Here is a 12,127-nt window from a genome sequence, read left to right on the forward strand (position 1 = left end):
CTAAATGGATCGATGTGGCACTCCTACTCTCAACTACCACACGAGCGATCGCCCAAGCACTGACTCGTTTGTTCGTCACACACGGTCTCCCGGACACCATTGTGTCAGATAACGGTCCTCAATTTACGTCCACAGACTTCAGCCAGTATGTCGCCAACTTGGGCATCCGGCACATCCTAACGGCTCCCTTTCACCCCTCGAGCAATGGGTTGGCTGAAAGAGCGGTCAGAACAACCAAAGAGGCCCTCGCCAGGTTCACCCAAGATGATTGGCACTCCAGACTCTCTAGATTCCTTATAAGCCAACACTCGACCCCTTGCACGGTCACAAACAAGTCTCCGGCAGAGTTACTGATGGGCAGGCGCTTAAGGACAATACTAGACAGGCTGCACCCTCACTATTGCCCAGACACACCCATTGGGTCTAACAGTAGGGTCAGGAGTTTTGTCTTACAGGAGCAAGTCTTCACCAGGAATTACGCGGGAGACCCGTTGTGGGTGCCTGGCAAGATCGTGGCCATCACGGAGCCCAGGTCGTACCACGTCCAGTTAGAAGACGGGCGCATTTGGAGGAGACACCTGGATCAGTTGAGGGGCCGGCAGAACGGGCACGCCACCACCGACCCAGAGACCACGGCAACCTTCCAGACACCGCATCTGGCACCCCAGCTGGCACACTCAGGGTGACATGTCTCCACCAACTGAACTGAGGGAGCAGACGGCTGACCATGACCACCCTACAGAATCAGCAACCGCCCCCAGCAGTTCCTCTACCGCTCCGGGAGACCGAAGCGATTCAACAACCCAGCCGGTGACCGGCGAGCAAGATCGGGTGACTGGACAGCTCCCAATGGACCAAAACCCCGCTGTCCCGAACTCGGTGCCACCCGATCCTGCACCCGAACTATGACGGTCAGAACGGCAACACAAACCGCCTTCATACCTTAAAGACTATTCATGTTCGTATCTGGGGGGAAGGGGTGTTATGTCCTCGGGGCTGACACCAGTTCCCCATCAGGTCCGCAATTCCTGCGGGGGCGTTCTTGGCCCCCATTGGCTGGCTCCCTTCGACAGTCGGCTATAAAAGCCGGCTGCTAGGTTGAGCCAGCTGCTGTTCGCTGTCAGGTCTGCTGTTAGCTGCAGATGCGACAGCCCCTTTATTCCTAGAATAAAGCGTGTTATGAGAAATGCTCTGGTGTGGCCTCCCTTCTTCTCCGAACTTAACAACTTTCTTCTTTTTTCACTTTCTCTTCTTGGGGCTACTATTTAGTTGCAAGGTTTCAGTTAAAATGTATCCTTTAGAAGTCTTGTTAAGATTTAACTTTAAATTCTTTTGAATTCCAAGCAGTCTCCTCCTTCCAAGTCCTGCCCTTATTCTTTTCCTCTCCCTTCCCACTTATAGCAAAAAAGGAGGATTTTTTTAGTGTTCAGAAATCTTTATTGTCCCTTTGGCATTTAATTATATTTAATTTAATTATATTTCCAGTTTAATTACCTATTGGTGCCAAAGCAGATTTTTCTGATTTCTTTATTCAGATCTTCTTGTTATCAGCATGAGGAAGGAGAGTGAAGAAAAAAATACTTTTCACTTTCGTTCGCTGCTTCCGACTCTTCTTTGGGAGCGATGTATCTTTTGCAAAATTTAAATTTCAGGGTACCTTGATTATTACTTTTTGTCCCGGTCAGTCAAAAACTTTCACTTCTTAACTTCCTCCTGCACTATCTTTTCCGGCTGAGTGCTTCTTTGAGGTGGCCATTTCTGACCACCGCTCTACCGCCTTCGGGAAAGGGAGTATAGCCAGCTGAAGAGGAGAGGTGTGGCTCCCCTCAAATCCTGCTGGGTCTCCCCCATCTTCACCACCTCTAGGGGGTGGCTTATCTCCAAAGCCAGCTGGCTCGGGATGCTCCAGCAGCGAGCCCAGGCAGAAACCGTGCACGATCATGGATTTCTGCCTGCCGCCGAAGCCCTGAAAACTGGAAGTTCCTTCAAAGTCCTATTTTTGATAAGAACATTTATCAATCCTTGATTGGTAGTTTATCTTATCTCAGTAATTGGTCAAGGCCAGATACAGCATACTGTATGAATCAATTAGTGAGATTTAATGCTGAGCCAAATGAAAGGCGCTGGCAAGCTGCTAAACTCCTGGGGCTGCTTCCTATAGCCATGCTGCTGCCACCGCTGGCCCCCTTCCCTCTGGACTGACCCGGCACCCCACCTTGGCCTCTTCCCACCCAGAAAGGTCCCGGGCGGTGGGGGGGGAGGCACAGAAAGGCCCCATGCAGTAGGTGAGGGCCTAGCATGACTTACCTGAGATCAGGGCAGGCAGATCAGGGATGCTCAGTTGGGGTGCAGGCACCACGTGGGGAAGTCAGGTTAGGCAAGTCACGAGGGTCCAGCATGCCACATAGGAAGGGAGGAATGACTGGGTGGGGAGAGCGGCGGGCGGGTGAGTGATGTGAGTGAGCATCAGGTGGGTTGAGCAACTGAACAACCAGCGACCGGATAACTGGTTTGGGGGCGTGGCCAGCCGGAAGTTACTCATGGTTCTGCAACTCACGCCTAATCACCACTACAGGTTCTCCAGAACTGGTGCGAACCGGTTGAATACCATCTCTGGTATAGGATCCACCTGGGAGTCCAAGTTAAGGGAAATAGGAATGCCATTGTAACAGCCAAGCTTGTCTTTGAAAACTTCTGAATAGTTAGCAAGAAGTTGTTCTAGGTTGTGGAGAGTGACTGCACTTACTCAAGTCACTTGTAGCCAGGGGTAGGATTCAATTTTTTTAACAACTGGTTCTGTGGGCATGGCTAAGTTGGTGGGCAGGGCTTGGTGGTCATGTTATTGGCTGGGCATGGCCAACTCAATATCACTCACATCGAGGCATGCATCTCCTCCCCTGGCCTCTCATGACTGTGGGGATGCTGCAACAGTCGTAAGTGTGCAAAATGGTCATAAGTCACTTTTTTCAGTGCCATTGTAACTTTGGTCACTCCACACAAGCAAAATACCAGCAAAGGAGGGGGGAAAAGCTCCAGAGATGCTCCTGAGACAGGAAGTCTAGTTCTGCCAAGAATGTAATAAGGGTTAACAGAGAGGCAGTTTCTGTAAGCAACACCAGAATGTTTCCTTCCTGCCTTCCTTACGGGATTAGGCCAGTAATTTCTTCTAACAACTGGTTCTCCAAACTGCTTAGAATGTTAACAACCAGTTCTAGCAAATAGGTGCAAACTGGTAGAATCCCACCCCTGTTGTAGTCCTAGTGTGTGGAACCAGTCCAAACCTAGTAAGCTTGGCAGGCACCCATTTATGATAATTGGGGGAAGGGTGTCCCTTAAAATTGAATCCAGATTGAATCTGGATTGAAGATGGCCACCGGCAACAGCCCTCGTGAATTACTCTGCAATAGTTTTTCAATCATCTACTAACTACTAAGGTAGGACTGGGACCTGGGGTCAGCAGAACCATGACAAGAAGCACCGAGGTAGTGGATATTGGATAACTAGCCTGGAGATCCAAAAGGGAGTCTGAGACTGGAAAATAATCCTAATGAGACAAGTCGATAGCCACCTGATAGACAAAAGAGAGTCTATAGAGCCTGAGACTAAAGCTTACCGGGACCCAAGAGGGAGATTGAATGCTGAGCAAGATCTCCAAGAGGGAGATCAAATTCTGAGCCTAAAAAAAATAAATATCCAATTGCATTGAGGAACACGATTCTGAGCTCCCAGAGCTATATTGTGACCAGCAGAGAGCGAGGGAGATTGGAAAGGAGCTAATAGAAATCTGTGAGATCTCCAAGAGAGGCTGAGATCAGCAGAGATAGCAAAGAACTGACAGGGACACTTTAATTTGAGAGAAATCAGTGGAGTCTGAGAGACTGACTGTAATTTGAGAGAAATCAGTGGAGTCTGAGAGACTGAGAACAGCACGATTCTGAGCTAGAAGAGGGCTGAGAGCAGGCTGCAAATGCGATTCTGAGCTGAAAGTGGATGAGGAGCATGATTCTGAGCTAGAAGGGGGCTCTTTACTTTAAACTCTGAGTTTTAAAACTTTAAGAATAAGCCAAGGAGAAACCCTTTCATTACTAAACTCTACCTCATCAAAAATCAATTGCTTTGAATTCATTCAAACAAAAAGAAACCACGTGCCTTCAACTTCTACCTCACCAAGATTCCCTGGGCAGAGACTCCCTGAGTGAACATTTTCTGCCAGCTGAAATCGGAGTCAGCTATACAAGTAGTTCAGATAGCAACAGCCAGAAAAGTAATAAATCTTTCTCACCAAGTGGATCACCAGCAAAGCAATAACCCTTTACTTGCTGACTTACTACCTCATTTCTTCAATACTTATAACACTGATTGCTTCATTACCTCAAAACGTATAACTTTACGACCTCAAAACATTTATCAATGATTAGATAATGATGTCTATAAAATAATGTCTCTATAATAATTTCTCTAAAATAATTGATCAGTTGATTGATTGTTTGATTGATTTGTGTGATTAGAATGTATTGAGGTAATTCCCTGTTAGGAGAATGAGCATACACAGGGAGATGTATTGAGAGAAGTGTTTGAATAATATACACACAGCACACAGATACACTGTAGACAGATACAGTGTACACACACAGCACACAGATACACAGATGCAACCTACAAATGTAGGTTTTTACTTTCCATAAAGGTTTAAGCAAAGTTCAAACAAGCAGTCCAAAGTCATTCACAGGTTAAATCAGTCAGTTTTCAGTCCAGGGATAATCCAATAACAAAGTCCAGTGTCAAAAAAAGTTCAGTAACAGACTTACACCAAATCCAGGAATATCAGTCAATTATGAGGAATGGCAACACTCTCCAACAGAAGGAAACAGAGACTCACTGAGACACACTCTCTTCTGAGACTAAGAGTAAGACCACCCAGGTTTCTGTCTCCATCTTATGGCTGTTTGAGAAACCACACCCAATTACACTTTTAGGATTCTCTTAAAGAGACAGTATTAAAATGTCTATCCTGGTTTATATATTGTCCAATCCAAATAGCTGTTAGATGACTTACATTTCTAATAGAATGTCTAGTGCAAATAATGTAATTTAAATAGCGTAATTTAATTGATTAGTAAAATTAATTATTAGTGAAATTAATTGACCAGTGTGATTAATTATTAATATAATTACTTGATTAGGGTGATTGTTAATTAGTGAAATTACTTGACTAGCATGATTAGTGTAATTAATTGATTGGTGCAATATTGTTATTGATCTTGTTTGATTGAACAATTTAACCAACAAACCATCTCAACAAACCCATGCCAGGAAAACAATCCAATGCCAAACCACAACCCCCAAAGAAAGAAATCCCCACCAATGAACCACAAGACTCCTGCATATGCCATATATGTCAAGAACCTTTACAGGAGAATGAAAATTCCATCAAATGTTCCCTATGTGACAACTACGCTCACCATGACTGCTTGGGATTATCCAAGCAAATAGCTCTATTAGTAGAATCACCCAACCATGGGTTTTCATATTTCTGTCCATCATGCAGACCCAAACTGGACAAATATATTGCCCTGTTCGAAAGAGTTGATACCTTAGAAACACAAATAACATCCCTTGACACCATAATAGAATCCCTGGACACTATAAAAACAAGATTAACTAACCTTGAAAAAAACACAAAAAACTGAACATCCCATAGCTGCAAACCATATCTTTACTCAACAACCGCAACCACAATCCATTTCACAAAAAAACACAAATCCAACAAATAATGATATCCCAATCCTCATCAAAGAAGCTGTCAAGCATGAATGGAAATGTCCCAATGCCATCTTATTTGGTCTTGAAGTCAACAATGACAATGATGACATCACAAATGTCCACAACATCATCAGTGATTATCAAGCATCAACCCTCTCCCCTGATGAAATATTCGACATTTCCCACATTGGCCCAGAGTTCAAAAACAGTGATAGCTTGTTGGCCCCATGCTTCTGCAGAGTTGTTTGCAAAAATGAATTAAGCAAATGAAAATTCATTTACACTATAAACTCACTTGCCAAGAGCAACATCAACCATAAGAATCTCCATTCTTGCCCTGACTTAACCTTACAGCAACATGTACAGTCCCGTGAACTATGCTCTGAACTCAAAAGATTACAAGAACAAGGAAATACTAACCTATACATTGACTACCTCACAGAGTGTATCCAAAGCAAGACCTTCAACTTAAATCCCAATAACCATCACCCCAACATCCAACAATAGGCATGCAAGCCCCTTACTTCCTCCAGACCCATTCCTACATATCTAAAATGCAAACTACTCAACACAAGAAACCTCGCAAACAAAATTCTTGAATTCGTCATCTTACTAAGCACAGCCATATTCGATATTATATTTGTCTGTGAGACATAGTTGAATGCATCTTTTCCAGACTCCATTACCACAGTCAGAGAATATCACATTTATCAGTCAGAAATCCGTAGAAAAGGTGGAGTTACTATCTTCTATAAAAAAATCCCTAAATCTAAGAAAGATTCAAATTACACAAGAGCTTGCTCTTCCAGAGACCATCGTTTGTGAACTGTCCTTAAATACCACTATCTGCTTCTTACTATGCTACAGAGCCCCTGATTATGACCTAGTTCATGCAAACAAACTAACTTCATTGCTAACGTGGGCTGCCTCTTGTCCACACCCTCTTATTTTCCTTGGTGACCTCAATCTACCTCTTATAGATTGGACCCTAAACGAATGTACTGCACATCCGAACCCATAATGCAACCCTGTACAATGCTGCTACTACACTGGCACTAGATCAATTAGTAACTAACAACATTAGACTCAACAATTGCCTCAACCTCATCTTCTGCAACAGCTCAAATTCAATTTATGGCCTACAAATACAAGAACCCTTTTCAAACAGTGACCACAGTAAGATTGACTTTTGTCTCAATTTACACCCTCACAAAGAAGATCATAATGACGGATCTCCAAAATACAATTTCAAAAAAGCCAACCATGATCTCATAGATGCTGACCTATCATCTCTTGATTGGCACATTCTGTTCTCTAACTTTAATACTACAGAAGACCATTATAATGCATTCTTACTTGAACTTGAAAGAGTCATTAAAATATATGTACCATTAGTAACCCCTAAAAACAAAAAAAATACAAATTATCTATAACAATAAGAAAACTCCAATTAAAAAAATCACTATAGTGTAAAAACAAAACTAGCTATGTAGCAAACTTTAAAAAACAATACAACACCTTATGCTGACAGATAAAGGTAGAATGTACAAATTATTACTGCAAATAGGAGGAAAACCTCCTACGTACAAAATCTACCCACGCCTTCTAAAATTTTGTAAACACCAAACTTAAAGACTCAAGAACCATCCCACTTCTAAAGGGACTAAATGGGAAAGACGCAGTGACGAAGCTGTTAAGGCCTCTTCAACACATTCTTCAGCTCAGTCTTTGTTAACAGCAATGGCTCATGCTCCAGATTTCCTATTCATACCACAAACTGCAATGATCTACCACATATTGACTTTACAGAAGATAATGTAGAAAAGGCATTATGTAATCTAAAACCATCCCTATCTATTGGCCCAAATGGATTATGTACATACTTCTTAAAAAAGCTTTCCTCTGCCACAGAAGAACCCCTAAGCATTATATATGATATATCATTCAGTACCAGCTCCTTACCGAACCTATGGTCCTTAGTTACGGTCATTCCTATCTTCAAAAAGGGTGATCCCAGCCTGGTTGAAAACTAAGACCAATCTCACTGCGTTGTGTCACGTGCAAAGTCATGGAATCAATCATTAACCAATTCATCACCCTCCACTTACCCTCCACCCTCCACAAACAACATATTCTCCAACAAAACAACTTGGTTTCAGGAAAATATTGTCCTGCAACCTACACTGCAAAAACATATGGACTACTCTACTAGACCAGGGTAAAGCAATAGACGCAATTTACATAGACTTCTGCAAAGCCTTTGATTCAGTGGTACATGACAAACTACTGTTAAAACTAAACTCTTATGGCATTTCTGGATCCCTTCATAAGTGGATTACTGCATTCCTGTCAAACAGGCAACAAATAGTAAAAATAGGGAGCGCTATATCAAACCCTGCTCCAGTTAACGTGGTGTCCCTCAAGGCAGCGTTCTAGGACCCACACTCTTTATACTCTATATAAATGACCTTTGCGATCACCTTATAAGCAACTGTGTCCTCTTTGCGGGTGATGTAAAACTATTCAACACCACCGACAATGCTACTGCTCTTCAACACCACCGACAATGCTACTGACCTTGATTATGTGTCTGAATGGTCAAATAATTGGCAACTCCAAATCTCAACCAACAAATGCTCTGTCCTACACATTGGTAAAAAAATCAGTACACCAAATACAAACTAGGCGGATATGACCTCATTGATGACCCTCATTCTGTCAAGGACCTAGGAGTACTTATATCTAATGACCGAAGCGCGAGAGCTCACTGTAACAGCATTGCCAAAAAGGCATTAAGAGTTGTGAATCTAATTTTATGAAGCTTTTCTGGAAATATTGAATTGCTAACTAGGGCATACAAAACCTTTGCTAGACCAATACTCGAATACAGCTCATCTGTCTGCAATCTGCACTGTATATCACAATTGAGCGAGTCCAGAAGTATTTCACATGAAGAGTACTACACTCCTCTGCTTGCAACAGAATACCCTGTATCATCAGACTTGAAAATTTGGGCTTGGATAATCTTGAACTATGCCACCTACCATTGGACTTAAGCATAATTAAAAAAAATTATCTGCTACAATGTCCTACCAGTCAATGACTACTTCAACTTCAACCACAATGATACAAGAGCACACAACAGATACAAATTCAATGTTAACCACTCCAAACTTGATTGCAGAAAGTACAACTTCAGCAACAGAGTGATCAGTGCCTGGAATGCACTATCTGACTCTGTAGTTACATCCTCAAACTCCCACTCCTTTAACCTCAAACTATCCACTATTGACTTCATCCCATTCCTAAGAGGTCTATAAGGGGTGTGTATAAGTGCACCATCGTGCCTCCTGTCCCTGTCCTACTGTCCCCATTTAATCGTACCTATTTCCTGTATTCTTACTTATGCTTATACTTCTCCCTATTATTTTGTAACAATTGAGAAATCAATCAATCAATCAATCAATCAATTAATTAATTAATAATTGTTTCATTGAATGTGGAGCTTGCCTGTTCCAAGGACCGGGATGGATTGTCCCTGGTAGTCCCTCAAGGCCATGTTGCAGGGGTTCAGGTGGTCCTTTCTGATGTCTGGAACCAGGTTCTTCAGTGTTTTTTAGGATAGGAGGGATAGGGAGGAACCAGTGTCCACCTCCGTGCAACAGGGGCTGCCTTCTAGGCGAAGATCAACATTAATTTTATTAATATTGAAACAATAGGGTAGTGATTCAGCTCTTGGGAATGCTTTCTTGAGGCATAGCATTTTTCTTTGGTTTTGAAACTTCTTGGCAGGTTTGTGTTTCTTGGTGCTTGGCAGATTCTAGCCAGGTGACCCTTCTTTTGGCATTTTAGGCAGACTGCATTTCTGAAATGGCAAGTGGTTCTCAGATGGTTCCCTCCATAGCTGAGGCAAATCAGCTGTGGTGTAAGTTGTCTCTTGTCTGTAGGGAGACTTCCTCTTTGCATGGACTGAGGCATTTTGAGGCAGTTTATTGCTTCTTCTTCTTCGAAGTATACGAAGTATACATCTTCATAGTGTACTGTAGAGTTAAGTTTTGCCTCAGGAAGGCTGCCTGATTTTGGATCTCTGCTGAGGATAGAGTTGACAGTTCAGTTGCTTGCACTTCCTCGATTGCCTTCTTTAAGCTGCGGTCAGTTTTTGCAAGCAGTCGCCTTTGCAGCTGAAGGTCTCTCACCCCACAGACGAGTTGGTCCAGCAGCGCATCATCCAGCCAGTCTCTGTAACTGCATTGCAGGGCGGAGGACCTAAAAGTTGCCTTATACTCACTGATAGATTCTCCCTCCTCTTGACTTATTTACTGGAAAGCATGGTGGCGGGTGATGTGTGATGGTTTGGGGGCATAATGGTTTCCGAGCACCTCCTGCAGCTCTTCCCAGGTTACAGCCTTTACTGTCTGGGGTACCAGTATGGTGGTGGCTGTGTCAAAGACTGTTGCCCCACAGAAACTCAGGAAATAGGCTTTTTTCCTTTTTGGAGGAATGTTGGATAGATTAGTGGCATCCATAATGCATTCAAATCTATTGATGTACAATATCCATGTCTCTGTGGTCGGATGAAAAGGCGGGAAGTTTGCTGGTGCCTCCATTTGCCACTTGTTCAGTGACAGCTCTTAGTGACAGCTCTCTCTTTTGCTTGAGACTCTCCTCAGCTCACTAGCATCCCATCCTTGTCACCAGTTTTAAGGTTTGGTGCACAGGAGAGAGGAGGTGGAGGCAAGTTGGTTTTAACAAAGCTTTATTGCAAGCTTGTATCTCAGCTGAAGCTAGCTGCGGCTCACATGGCACCCAGCTGAGAGAGAGATTCTGTGCCAATCAGGGGCTTTTCTGTCTCCCGCTCAAAGAGTGGACCGGAGTGAGAACTGCTGTTGAATGCAACAATATGTATATATGTGGATGGATGGATGGATGGATGGATAGAGGAGGGAGGAAGGGAGAGAAAAAAAGAGAGGAAGGAAGGACCACAAACTCACAGACAAATATCACCCCAAACCACCACCCCCAAAGTAATTAATCCAGGCTGTGTGGGAACACAAGGCTGCATTGCCCACCTGGCCCATGGGAACACAAGGCTTGCATTGCTTGCATTGCAAACAACATGAGGTAGTGGGGGGGGAGGACGGAGTGAGGGAACTTGCTCCACTTGCCACAAGCATCTGCGTTGACCACCGGGCTGCTTCTTTCCACTTTCTTCTTCTTCTGCTTTTGGCTGCATGCAAGGAAAGCAGCAAAAGTCTTTCTTTCTCTTCTCCAAATTCCACCAGAAATGAGTCTTTGGGGCACTGCAAGGCATCCTGCTCCAAGAGGCTGCGCCAGTGTGACAGGTCTCACAAACACTCATTTCTGGTGGAGTTTGGGGGACAGAAAGAAAGACTTCTGCGGCTTCTGCTGCTTTCCTTGCATGAAGCCAAAAGTCTTTCTCTCCCCACCCACTGAGAATGGAACTGGAGATAGTATCCTGCAATCCCAAATAAAAAATGATTGATCGGTAGAAAAACGGGATGGGGAATTTTCCTGCAGACTTTTTTTGGTATTTTCCTAGGGTCCCTGTTGCTTTGTGCAGAGACCCTAGGCAAACATCAGCAAGCCACCATCAGTCAAAATTCGCATTAGTGGTCCGCAGGATTTTAAATTATGTTTGATGGTTCCTGAGGTCCAAAAGGTTGGCAACCCCTGTGCTAAAGAACTGGCAGCTATGATTTCAATTTTTTGTGTTTAAAATATTTTGTCTAAGGAATGAGATAGAATGTTGTTCTTAAATTATGTAGTGGGAAAATATGTTCTCAATATGCATTAGTCCAATAGTTTTCATACTGAAATAAACTATTTCAAAAATCAAGAGCAATATCCAAAATTCTTGAGTTATAATACAAGTTTTCAGGATAATATTTTCATAGAATCTTAGTCAATAATGCAAAGAAATCCAAAATGTACCTCGTGATTTTTATGATTGTAAGCCATTCAGAGTCATCCTGTGATAACCTGGATGTCCATAAATTTTATAAATAAATAAACAATTCCTCCAACTCTATCTACTTAAGAAATTATGGATCAGTAATTTTTAACAGTCCATGTGTTTCTCTAACGCACATTTCAGTTCCACAAAGTCAAAGTAAATGTCATAAAATATTCTATTCTACAACATCCATTGGCAAATAATTGACATCTGTTTTCTGTTGTCCTACTACAGTTGTGCTACTCAGAACAGAAGCTTCAATTTTCTTAATTATTTCCTTTTTATTCATTCTGGGTGAGGAATCCAAGTAATTCTTAAAAATTGAATGGGAATCAACATTACATTTTGCTAATAGAAGCAGCAGGATCAGGAAATATACTAATATAAAAT

At 42.7% G+C, this 12,127-nt stretch overlaps 1 long non-coding RNA gene and 1 pseudogene across 1 annotated transcript in view; both read left to right on the top strand.

Annotated features, from left to right (window-relative positions):
* The window catches only part of LOC148123962 (uncharacterized), a 99,118-nt gene that overhangs the window by 34,500 nt on the left and 52,491 nt on the right, over positions 1-12,127 (top strand). The gene's annotated exons all lie outside the window — the stretch shown is intronic.
* On the top strand, positions 2,277-6,270 carry LOC148123963 (uncharacterized; annotated as a pseudogene).

This window comes from Pseudonaja textilis, chromosome Z (genome assembly GCF_049901715.1).
Source record: "Pseudonaja textilis isolate UNSWEBS1 chromosome Z, rPseTex1.2, whole genome shotgun sequence".
In the NCBI taxonomy this organism is placed as follows: domain Eukaryota; kingdom Metazoa; phylum Chordata; class Lepidosauria; order Squamata; family Elapidae; genus Pseudonaja; species Pseudonaja textilis.